The sequence below is a fragment of the Pseudophryne corroboree genome, chromosome 1 (genome assembly GCF_028390025.1).
Source record: "Pseudophryne corroboree isolate aPseCor3 chromosome 1, aPseCor3.hap2, whole genome shotgun sequence".
Classification (NCBI taxonomy): Eukaryota; Metazoa; Chordata; class Amphibia; order Anura; family Myobatrachidae; genus Pseudophryne; species Pseudophryne corroboree.
In genome coordinates this window covers 697,640,117-697,652,577 of record NC_086444.1, presented here as the reverse complement: position 1 = coordinate 697,652,577, position 12,461 = coordinate 697,640,117, and the positions used below count along the sequence as shown (strand labels likewise).

Here is a 12,461-nt window from a genome sequence, read left to right as displayed (position 1 = left end):
ACAAAACAGGAAAGCCAAGCTAACCAACCTGGAACAATTCAGCAACGGCTGAAATAACAATACTGAACCACGTAACAATGCAGGAATACGAAGCAATGGGCGGGTGCCCAGCATCCTCTATGGACTACGAGAAAAGGATTTACTGGTAGGTCATTAAAATCCTATTTTTTCTTATGTCCTAGAGGATGCTGGGGTCCATATTAGTACCATGGGGATGCACCAAAGTTCCCAGTACGGGAGGGAGAGTGCTGAGGTTCCTGCAGAAATGATTGACCAAACTTTAGGTCCTCAGAGGCCAAAGTATCGAACTTGTAGAACTTAGCAAACGTGTTCGACCCTGACCAAGTAGTAGCTCGGCAAAGCTGTAAAGCCGAGACACCCCTGCAGCCGTCCAGGAATAACCCAATTTACGAGTAGAGTGGACCTTAACAGATTTTGGACACGGCAGACCTGCCGTAGAATAAGCATGCTGGATAGTAAATCTGATCCAGCGAGAAAAAGTCTGCTTAGAAGCAGGACACCCAACCTTGTTGGGACCATAAAGGACGAACAAAGCATCTGACTTCCTGTGACGAGAGGTTCTCTTCACATAAATCTTCAAAGCCCTCACAACATCCAAGGACTTTGAGGTAATTGAGGAGTCAGTAGCCACTGGCACCACAATAGGTTGGTTGATATGAAAATCCGACACAACCTTTGGAAGTAACTGCTGACACATCAAATACGGGCTCTTGCATGACAATGCGCCTAATTCTGACACATGCCTAGCAGATGCCAATGCCAGCAGTGTGACCGCCTTCCAAGTAAGAAACTTAACGTCCACCTCCTGCAAAGGTTCAAACCAATCCGATTGCAGGAACTGCAGCACCACATTAAGATCCCAAGGTGCCGTAGGAGGCACGAAGGGAGGTTGGATGTGCAGAACCCCTTTCAAGAAAGTCTGAACCTCAGGGAGGGCAGCCAATTGTTCTGGAAGAAAATGGACAAGGCCGAAATCTGGACTATAATATAGAGCCCAAGCATAGGCCCACATCCACACCAACCTCCATGCCGTCAAATGTAGCTGCGGTAAGTCTTGATAGGCAAACGGCCCCTGTTGAAGAAGGTCCTCGCGAAGAGGAAGATGCCTCGAATCCTCCAGGAGTAACTCCAGAAGATCCACGTACGAAGCCCTCCTTGGCCAGTCCGGAGCAATGAGGATCGCCTGAACTCTTGTTCTTTTTATTAGTTTGAGAATTCTTGGGATAAGTGGAAGTGGAGGGATCACATGCACTGAGTGGAACACCCACGGAATTATCAGTGCATCCACCGCAACTACCTGTGGGTCTCTCGACCTGGAGCAGTACCTGCAAAGCTTCTTGTAGAGGCGAGAGGCCATCATGTCTACCTGAGGTACACCCCAACGGGTTGTCACCTCTGCGAACACATCCGGGTGGCCCCATTCTCCTGGATGGAGATCGTGTCTGCTGAGGAAGTCCGCTTCCCAGTTGTCCACCCCCCGGAATGAAGATTGCTGATAGCGCCACCGCGTGCCTTTCTGCCCAGAGGAGGATTCTTGTTACCTCTGTCATTACCGCTCTGCTCTTAGTTCCGCCCTGTCGGTTTATGTAGGACACTGCCGTCACATTGTCCGACTGAACCTAAATGGCCTGATCTTGCAGAAGATGTGCCGCTTATAGAAGCCGTTGTATACAGCCCTTAGTTCCAGAATGTTTATCAGAAGCATGGATTCCAAACTTGACCACTTTCCTTGGAAAGTTTCCCATTGGGTGACTGCTCCCCAACCTCTGAGACTTGCATCCGTAGTTAGAAGGATCCTGCGGCCCTCGAGTAGGTGAGAAGTTTGCAGCCACCAGAGGAGTGAAATTCTGCCTTTCGGCGACAGGCGTATCCGCTGGTGCATGTGAAGATGTGATCCTGACCACTTGTCTAGGAGATTCAGTTGGAAGGACCTCGCATGGAATCTTCCATACTGAAGAGCCTCGTAGGAGGCTACCATCTTCCCCAGAAGGCGAATGCACTGATGAACCGATACCCAGGCTGGCTTCAGGACAGCCCGTACCATTGATTGGATCACCAACACTTTCTCCACCGGTAGAAATACTCTCTGCACCTCCATGTTGAGTATCATCCCCAGGAAGGGCAGTCTCCTTGTCGGTACCAAATGTGACTTTGGGAGGTTCAGGATCCACCCGTGATCCTGGAGTAGTCGAGTTGAGCAACAACCTCTCTCTGGAAGATGCTTTTATCAGGAGAATGTCCAGATATGGAATTATGTTCACTCCCTGCTTGCGGAGGAGTAGCATCATCTCTGCCATGACCTTGGTGAACACTCTCGGTGCTGTGGAGAGGCCAAACGGCAGTGCTTGGAACTGATAGTGACAATCCAGTAGCGCAAATCTGAGATAAGCCTGGGGAGGCGGCAAGATCGGAATGTGAAGGTACGCATCCTTGATATCCAGGGATACCAGGAATTCCCTTTCCTCCAGACCTGATGTCACCGCTCTCAGGGATTCCATCTTGAATTTGAATTCCCTTAAATAGGGGTTCAATGTAGAGATGTGCACCGGAAATTTTTCGGGTTTTGGTTTTGGATTCGGTTCCGCGGCCGTGTTTTAGATTCGGAAGCGTTTTGGCAAAACCTACCTGAAAAGTTTTTGTCGGATTCGTGTGTTTTTTTAAAAAAACCCTCAAAAACAGCTTAAATCATAGAATTTGGGGGTCATTTTGATCCCATAGTATTATTAACCTCAATAACCATAATTTACACTCATTTCCAATCTATTCTGAACACTGAACACCTCACAATATTATTTTTAGTCCTAAAATTTGCACCGAGGTCGCTGGATGACTAAGCTAAGCGACCCAAGTGGGCGGCACAAACACCTGGCCCATCTAGGAGTGGCACTGCAGTGTCAGACAGGATGGCACTTAAAAAAATTAGCCCCAAACATCACATGATGCAGAGATAAATAAAAAAAAGAGGTGCAAGATGGAATTGTCCTTGGGCCCTCCCACCCACCCTTATGTTGTATAAACAGGACATGCACACTTTAACAAACCCATCATTTCAGCGACAGGATCTGCCACACGACTGTGGCTGAAATGACTGGTTGGTTTGGGCCCCCACCAAAAAAGAAGTAATCAATCTCTTCTTGCTCAAACTGGCTCTACAGAGGCAAGATGTCCACCTCATCATCATCCCCGATTCCTCACCCCTTTCACTGTGTACATCCCCCTCCTCACAGAGTATTAATTCGTCCCCACTGGAATCCACCATCTCAGGTCCCTGTGTACTTTCTGGAGGCAATTGCTGGTGAATCTCTCGATGGAGGAATTGATTATAATTCATTTTGATGAACATTATCTTCTCCACATTTTGTGGAAGTAACTTCGTACGCCGATCGCTGACAAGGTGACCGGCTGCACTAAACACTCTTTCGGAGTACAAACTGAAGGGGGGGCAACTTAGGTAAAACAAACTGTGCAAGGGCCTCCAAATTGCCTTTTTTTCCTGCCAGTATAATATATAATCCTCCACCATTCTTTCAATGGTGACAGAATCATATGCAGTGACAGTAGATGACATGTCAGTAATCGTTGGCAGGTCCTTCAGTCCGGACCAGATGTCAGCACTCGCTCCAGACTGCCCTGCATCACAGCCAGTGGGTGGGCTCGGAATTCTTAGCCTTTTCCTCGCATCCCCAGTTGCGGGAGAATGTGAAGTAGGAGCTGTTGACGGGTCACGTTCCGCTTGACTTGACAAGTGTCTCACCAGCATGTCTTTGAACATGTGCAGACTTGTGTCTGCTGGAAAGAGAGATACAACGTAGGCTTTAAACCTAGGATCGAGCACGGTGGCCAAAATGTAGTGCTCTGATTTCAACAGATTGACCACCCGTGAATCCTGGTTAAGCGAATTAAGGGCTCCATCCACAAGTCCCACATGCCTAGCGGAATCGCTCCATTTTAGCTCCTCCTTCAATCTCTCCAGCTGCTTCTGCAAAAGCCTGATGAGGGGAATGACCTGACTCAGGCTGGCAGTGTCTGAACTGACTTCACGTGTGGCAAGTTCAAAGGGTTGCAGAACCTTGCACGACGTTGAAATCATTCTCCACTGCGTATAAGGAGTATAAGGAGCTAGCCACACAGCTGTTATAGAATAAACGGCTGACGCTGACTGAATGACTTTAATAGGATAAACAGTTGTTATAACACTCTTTCCCCCTGTCTATAACACCCTGGTACCGCAGAGGTATGCTGGAGTTATGAGGAGAGCAGCGCTCCCTGTCAGCGTCTCATCTGTGTGATCTGCAGGAAGAAAATGGTGCTGGTGAGTGCTGGATCCGCTTTGAGGAGAAGCCCCGTCCCATGTAATGGCGCGTGTTTCCGCACTTAATGGATTATACTGGGCTGAGGTTTTGTGCTGCTAACAGCGGGATTGGCCCCTGTTAGCATATTTTGACCAGTGTAGGGTATGTGCGCTGGCCCAGGACGCCCCTCACAGTGCCGTACACCAAGTGCCGCTTAGCCTTCCGGAGCACAGCCTGTCAGCGCTGTGTTCCCACCCTTGTGCCGCCAATCCTGCCGGCGACCTGCTTCCCAGGTCGCCGGCGTCATACTCACCACTCTTCTTTCTTCTGGCTCTGTTAGGGGGTGGCGGCCGTGCTGCGGGAGTGAGCGGTCACCTCGTGGGCTTACGATCATCACCCTCAGGAGCTCAATGTCCTGTCAGCAGAGATAGAGAACCGTCAACTTCTACAGTTGGTTCCTACTCCCCCCCTAAGTCCCACGAAGCAGGAAGGCTGTTGCCAGCAGCCTTCCTGTACCTAACAACTCTTAGAAAAATAATAAAACTAGAAAAACTCATAGGAGCTCCCCTAGCTGTGACCGGCTCCTCTGGGCACATTTTCTAAACTGAGTCTGGCAGGAGGGGCATAGAGGGAGGAGCCAGCCCACACTATTAAACTCTTAAAGTGCCAGTGGCTCCAAAAGGACCCGTCTATACCCCATGGTACTAAATGGACCCCAGCATCCTCTAGGAAGTAAGAGAAATGTATATTAAGCTCCTCTCTGGCCACACTGCAGCCCAACACACTGCAGCGTGTACTTGGCTGAGGAGAAAAGCTGAAGCTGCTGCTGCCAGGTAAGCGAGTAGGGGGAGACCTGGCCCCTCCATCAGACCTGGACCTGGGTCAGTGGCGGAACTTGCGAGTGGTGGGCCCAGGTGCAAAAATATGCTTTGGGCCCCTATCTTCCATCCAAGAGGCAATGGGTGATGGGGAGAGGCAGTGGGTGATGGGGAGAGACAGAGGGTGGCAGGGTAAGTGAATGGATGGTAAAGGGAGGCAATGGGTGACTGGGGAGGTAGTGGCTAGTAGGACAAGGCAGATGGTGACAGGCAGTGGTGGACTGGACAGTGATGGACTGGGAGAGGCCGTGGGTGATAGCAGGAGGTAGAGATACTGACAGGGTAAGACAGTGAGTAACTGGGGAGGCAGAGGTTGGCAGGGAGAGGCAGTGGGATGACTAGGAAGGCAGAGGCTGACAGGGAGAAACAGTGGGAGACAGTGCGCGCCAGTGGGTGACAGGAAGCAGTAGGTGACTGCAGAGGGTGACAGGGAGAAGCAGTGGGTGACAACAGGAGGCAGTTGGTGGCGAAGGTGACTGGGGCCTCTCAAAGAATGCGGAAAAGAACTTAAATGACTATGGAGTCACATTTCTGAAAAGGGATTGAGATATATATATTTCTCATACGTCCTAGAGGATGCTGGGGTCCACTTCAGTACCATGGGGTATAGACGGTTCCGCAGGAACCATGAGCACTTTAAGACTTTTCTAGAGTGTGAACTGGCTCCTCCCTCTATGCCCCTCCTCCAGATCTCAGTTTAGAAAATGTGCCCAGGCAGCCTGGTCGCACTCTAGTGGAGCACTACTGAGTTTCACTAAAAGACTTTATGTTAGGTTTTTTATTTTCAGGGAGACTGCTGGCAACAGTCTCCCTGCTTCGTGGGACTTAGGGGGAAGAAGTAGGAACCAACTTCCTAAAGAGTTTCATGGCTCTGCTTCTTGCTGACAGGACACCATTAGCTCCTGAAGGGTACTGAACACTAGCTGCGGCTATGCGCTCACTCCCACGGCACGCCGTCACCCCCCTAACAGAGCCAGAAGTCGTAAGATGCGTGAGTATTATTACCGGAGATCTGCAAGAGGGACCTCCAGTCATCGTGATGGCTCAAGGTACCGCGCAGCGAACGGGAACGCTGCGTGGACATGCTATCCATATACAACGCACAGCAGGGTGCAGGGCGTGGGGGCGGGGGCTTCCTCCTCAGTCAGCCAGCGCTGCTCAGTGCCATTTTCTCCAGGCAAGCTGCAGAGAGAAGACACGCTGGCCCTCCTCCACGTCTAAATCAAGTATCAGGGTGTATATTAAGGGGGGCAGAGTGAAAAGTGGTGCTTAAATTGGCATATGAAAGCGCTAAAAGTCTCTGTAGATGTAGATACACAGCAATTTTTTACATTGGTGCTGAGTTGTGAACTGGCAAGTCCCTTCGGTGTCCTTCTGACAGATTTACTGTGGGTCTGTCCCCTATAAGCCCCGGAGTGTCTGTGGTGTGATTGTGCACGTGTGTGACATGTCTGAGGCAGGGAGCTCTTCCCCTGAGGGAGCCATTTTAGGGACATAGAGCTGTAATGTGGTGGCGCTGCCGGCACACCATGAGCCTGAATGGGTGAAAGAATTACGTGATAGTGTGAATCATATCAGTAAGAGATTGGATAAGTCTGAGTCTCATGCAGAAAGTTGGAGAAAATCTGTCAAAGAGTTCTGCTTTTTCATCCACAGGGGACCCCTCAGGGTCACATAAAAGGTAATTTGCACAAGTAGTACAAACTGATACCGACACGGACTCTGACTCCTGTGTCGACACTAGTGATTCCAGGGGAATAGATACAAAGTTAGCAAAAAACATACAATACATGATTATTGCTATAAAGAAGGTGTTAGAAGAGCCCCCTCCTTTACCACAGGAGAAGGCTTACTTATATAAAGAAAAAAATATTAATGTAACTTTTCCTCCTTCTCATGAGCTGAACAGTCTCTTTGAGGGTGTCTGGGCAAATCCCGAAAAGAAATTCCAGATTTCCAAAAGAAAAAAGAATTCAGGTAGCTTATCCTTTCCCTGCAGATGACAGGAAAAGGTGGGGTTCCCCCTCTCCCCCCTTCCCGTTTTGGACAGTGCCCTGTCACTTTTTTAACAAAAAAGGTGATTCTCCCTGCGCCTGGGTACGGCTTCACTTAAGGAGCCGGCAGAACGCAAGTTGGAGACTACGTTGAAATCTATTTATGTGGCCAACGGGACACTACTCAGACCTACCATTGCCTGTGCGTGGGTGAGTAGCGCTATTGAAAAGAGGTCAGAAAACTTGTCATCAGACATTGACACGATAGATAAAGACGAGATACTCCTAACATTAGGTCATATTAAAGACGCTGCTGCGTATATGCTAGAAGCCATGAAAGATATTGGTCTCTTGGGATCAAGAGCCGCTACCATGGCAATCTCAGCACGGAGGGCGCTGTGGATTCGCCAATGCAATGCTGATGCAGATTCCAAAAGGAATATGGAGGCTCTCCCGTACAAAGGTGAGGCCTTGTTTGGAGATGGGCTGGATGCTTTAGTTTCTGCGGCTACCGCAGGTAAGTCGACATTCTTGCCTTATGCTCCTGCACCGGCGAAAAAGACACATCACTCTCAGATGCAGTCCTTTCGGCCCAATAAATACAAAAAGGGTAAAGGTTCCCCTTTCTTTGCGGGTAGAGAAAGGGGAAAAGGAAAAAAGTCCACAGTGTCTCCAGGATCACAGGAGCAGAAATCAACCTCTGTTCCTGCCAAAGCTTCAGCATGACGCTGGGGCTCCCTTGCGGGAGTCCGCTCAGGTGGGGGCACGTCTGAAACTCTTCAGTCACTTCTGGGTTTAATCTGGCCTGGACCTGTGGGTCGTACAAATAGTGTCCCAAGGGTACAAATAGTGTCCCAAGGGTACAAACTGGAGTAAGACATTCCCCCATGCCGATTTTTCAAATCGTCCTTACCAGCTTCTATCCCGGACAGGGAAGTGGTTGCAGCAGCAATACAAAAATTGTGTCAGGATCAAGTCATTGTCCTGGTTCCCTTGTTACAACAAGGAGAAGGGTTTTATTTGTAGTTCCGAAGCCGGACGGCTCGGTCAGACCGATTCTAAACCTGAAAAATCTGAATCTCTACCTGCAAAGGTTCAAGTTCAAGATGGAATCTCCGAGGGCAGTGATTTCCAGTCTGGAGGAGAAGGAATTCATGGTGTCAGTGGACATAAAAGATGCCTACTTACATGTTCCCATTTATCCTACGCATCAAGCTTATCTGAGATTCGCAGTACAGGATTGTCATTACCAATTTCAGACGTTGCCGTTCGGACTCTCCACAGCATCGAGGGTGTTCACCAAGTTGATGGCGGAGATGATGGTCCTCCTTTGACAGCAAGGAGTCAATATAATTCCTTACCTGGACGATCTCCTGATAAAGGCAAGGTCCAGGGAAAGGTTGGTGCAGAACATTGCACTCTCCCTGACAGTACTTCAACATCACGGTTGGATCATAAATTTTCCAGAGTCACATTTGGAACCGACGACAAGATTGTCCTTTCTGGGGATGATACTGGATACAAAAGTACAGAGGGTATTTCTTCCAGTAGAAAAGGCTCTGGAAATCCAGAGAATGGTCAAACAAATTCTGAAACCAACAAAAGTGCTGATTCATCAATGCATTCGGTTGTTGGGAAAGATGGTTGCGGCCTACGAGGCCATACAGTTTGGCCGATTCCATGCCAGAGTATTCCAGTGGGACCTATTAGACAAGTGGTCCGGGTCCCAACTACACATGCATCAGAGGATAATCCTGTCATCCAAAGCCAGAATTTCGCTCCTGTGGTGGCTACACAGTTCTCACCTCCTAGAGCAGGGGTGGGCAATTATTTCAGCTGAGGGGCCACTTGACATTTCCTGTCAGTATCCGAGGGCCACACACAAAATAGCAGCTCCCCCCACTTGCCAAAAATATAGGGACGTGGCTTCATGTGGAAGGAGTGTGGACAAAAAAATAATACAGATTCGTATTAGGCTGCACAATAGTCTCCATTATTCAAATTGCGCCACTTACACACATTACAGCAGGTAGAGCTCCCTTTTACACAGTACGGAAGGTACCCTTTTACACATTAACATTTTATTTAGGATAATTATTGCACAGCAAGCAAATTATCCAGTGTCTTATGGCCCCTGGGGAAAGGTGTGACACAGTGATAGGACACGGGGAGTGTGACACAGTGACAGAACACGAGGGGTCACAGATAAGAGTCGGCACACACACAGTCCAGTCTCCGGGGGCAGCCAGCATCTTCGGGGAAGCTGGACATGCCCCTGAAGCGAAAGAGAAAAGACCCACCAGGCCATGCCCCTTTCAAATTAAGCCGCACCCTCTTTTGGGCACCACACTGCTTGAGCGGGGGGGGTGTAATAGCACAGAGTGCGCTCCAGGTGTCACCACACCCGGTGACGCCTCTGGGCGACACGGTGACAGAACACGGTGGGGTTGACAGTGACAGAACACCATGGGAGTGACACGGTGACAGTACACGGGGGGGGTGACACAGTGACAGAACATGGGGGGTGACACAGTGACAGAACACGGTGGGGGTGACACGGTGACAGCACATGGTGGGGGTGACAGCACACGGTGGGGGTGACACGGTGGGGGTGACACGGTGACAGAACACGGTGGGGGTGACACGGTGACAGATCACGGGGGGTGACACGGTGACAGAACACGGGGGGTGACAGTGACAGAACACGGGGGGAGGTGACAGTGATAGAACACGGGGGTGACACGGTGACAGAACACGGGGGGGTGACACGGTGACAGAACACGGGGGGTGTGACACGGTGACAGAACACGGGGGGTGTGACACGGTGACAGAACACGGGGGGTGACACGGTGACAGAACACGGGGGGTGTGACACAGTGACAGAACACAGGAGGGTTTGGTACAGCGAGAGCTAAAGATCTCTCCCCCCAACCTAAAAACAGTCTGACGCCACTGTCCGCACACACAAATACACACACACACTCTCACATATATATATATATATACACAAACACTTGATCTCACTCACTTTTTCCATTAACTTACTGATCTGGCTGGCAGTGGCAGGAAGGATGGATCTGCAGCAGTCTGGCTCTTGTCCGTATATCCCCGCCCCCTCAGGTCCCGTGTAGCCCCGCCCCTTCATTGGCACGTAGCCCCGCCCCCTTTTTGGCTGAACACAGCCGTTGTCACTGGGGAGTCTGGAGGCGGGAGAAGGAGGCTGCTACAACGCAGCAGCAGGGGAGAGAGGCGCCGCTGGCAGCTTGGAGGTACTGCAGTGCAGAGCAATGACAAGCAGCTCAGCCGGTCGGGCCGCTTGTGATTGCTTGCTGGTGGGAGGCAGTGGGCCGGGCAGGATCGGTTTGCGGGCCACATCCGCCCCGCGGGCCGTATTTTGCCACCCCTATCCTAGAGGGACGCAGGTTCGGGATTCAAGACTGGATCCTGGTGACCACGGATGCAAGTCTCCGAGGCTGGGGAGCAGTCACGCAGGGGGAAAGCTTCCAAGGAAGGTGGTCAAGTCAAGAAGCTTGTCTCCACATAAACGTTCTGGAATCGAGAGCCATTTACAACAGCCTTCTACAAGTGGTCCATCTTTTTTAAGATCAACCTGTACAGATCCAGTCTGACAATGTAACAGCAGTCGCGTACATATACCGTCAGGGCGGAACGAAAAGCAGAGCGGCAATGGCAGAGGTAACAAAGATCTTCCTCTGGGCAGAAAGACATGCAAGAGCTCTGTCGGCAATTTTCATTCCGGGAGTGGACAACTGGGAAGCAGACTTCCTCAGCAGACACGATCTCCATCCAGGAGAATGGGGCCTCCACCAAGAAGTCTTCGCAGTGGTGACAGGTCTTTGGGGAGTTCCTCAAGTAGACATGATGGCATCTCGTCTCAACAAGAAGCTTCAGAGATATTGTTCCAGGTCGAGAGACCCTCAAGCAATAGCAGTGGATGCACTAGTGACCCAGTGGGTGTTTCGGTCGGTATATGTCTTCCCTCCACTTCCACTCATTCCGAAAGTTCTCAAGATCATAAGAAAAACAGGCGTTCGAGCGATCCTCATTGTCCCAGACTGGCCAAGGAGGGCTTGGTACCCAGATCTTAAGGAGTTGCTCATAGAAGAAACTCGGCCTCTTCCTCTTCGCGAGAACCTGCTGCAGCAGGGGCCGTGCATGTATCAAGACTTACCGCGGCTACGTTTGACGGCATGACTGTTGAGCGCAGGATCCTAGCCCAAAAGGGTATTCCCAAAGAAGTCATTCTCACTCTTATTCAGGCCAGGAAAGGAGTAACGTCTAGACAGTACCACCGTATTTGGAGAAAATATGGGGTATATTTACTAAGGTCCCGATTTTGACCGAGATGCCGTTTTTTCATCAAAGTGTCATCTCGGTAATTTACTAAGCAATAATCACGGCAGTGATGAGGGCATTCGTAATTTTTTGGAAGTCCAACAAAAAAATTACGAATGAATACACCATCGGTCAAAACGCGGCTGTTTAACTATGAATCTCGGTAATTTACTAAGAAGTGCAAAGCAAAAAAAAAAAAAAACACTGCCGTGAAAAATTACAACTCGTAAAAAAGTGCTAAAAGAAAACAGACCTGCTTTTTTAATCCGTGATTGTATAGGCATGCAGGGATCCATGAGATCCGTGCATGTATATCAGTGGGAAGGGGTGGGAAAGTGGTTATTTTCTTTAAAAAAATTGCGTGGGGTCCCCCCTCCTAAGCATAACCAGCCTCGGGCTCATTGAGCCGATCCTGGTTGCAGAAATATGGGGACAAAAATGACAGGGGTTCCCCCATATTTAAGCAACCAGCATCGGGCTCTGCGCCTGGTCCTGGTTCCAAAAATACGGGGGACAAAAAGAGTAGGGGTCCCCCGTATTTTTAAAACCAGCACCGGGCTCCACTAGCTGGACAGATAATGCCACAGCCGGGGGTCACTTTTATATAGTGCCCTGCGGCCGTGGCATCAAAAATCCAACTAGTCACCCCTGGCCGGGGTACCCTGGGGGAGTGGGGACCCCTTCAATCAAGGGGTCCCCCCCCAGCCACCCAAGGACCAGGGGTGAAGCCCGAGGCTGTCCCCCCCCCATCCAATGGGCTGCGGATGGGGGGGCTGATAGCCTTTGTTGTAAATGAAAAGATATTGTTTTTAGTAGCAGTACTACAAGTCCCAGCAAGCCTCCCCCGCATGCTGGTACTTGGAGAACCACAAGTACCAGCATGCGGTGGAAAAACGGGCCCGCTGGTACCTGTAGTACTA

The 12,461-nt window shown here is 50.1% G+C and overlaps 1 protein-coding gene across 1 annotated transcript in view; it reads right to left on the bottom strand.

Annotated features, from left to right (window-relative positions):
* The window catches only part of LOC134907761 (uncharacterized), a 113,353-nt gene that overhangs the window by 77,792 nt on the left and 23,100 nt on the right, over positions 1-12,461 (bottom strand). The window lies entirely within an intron of this gene.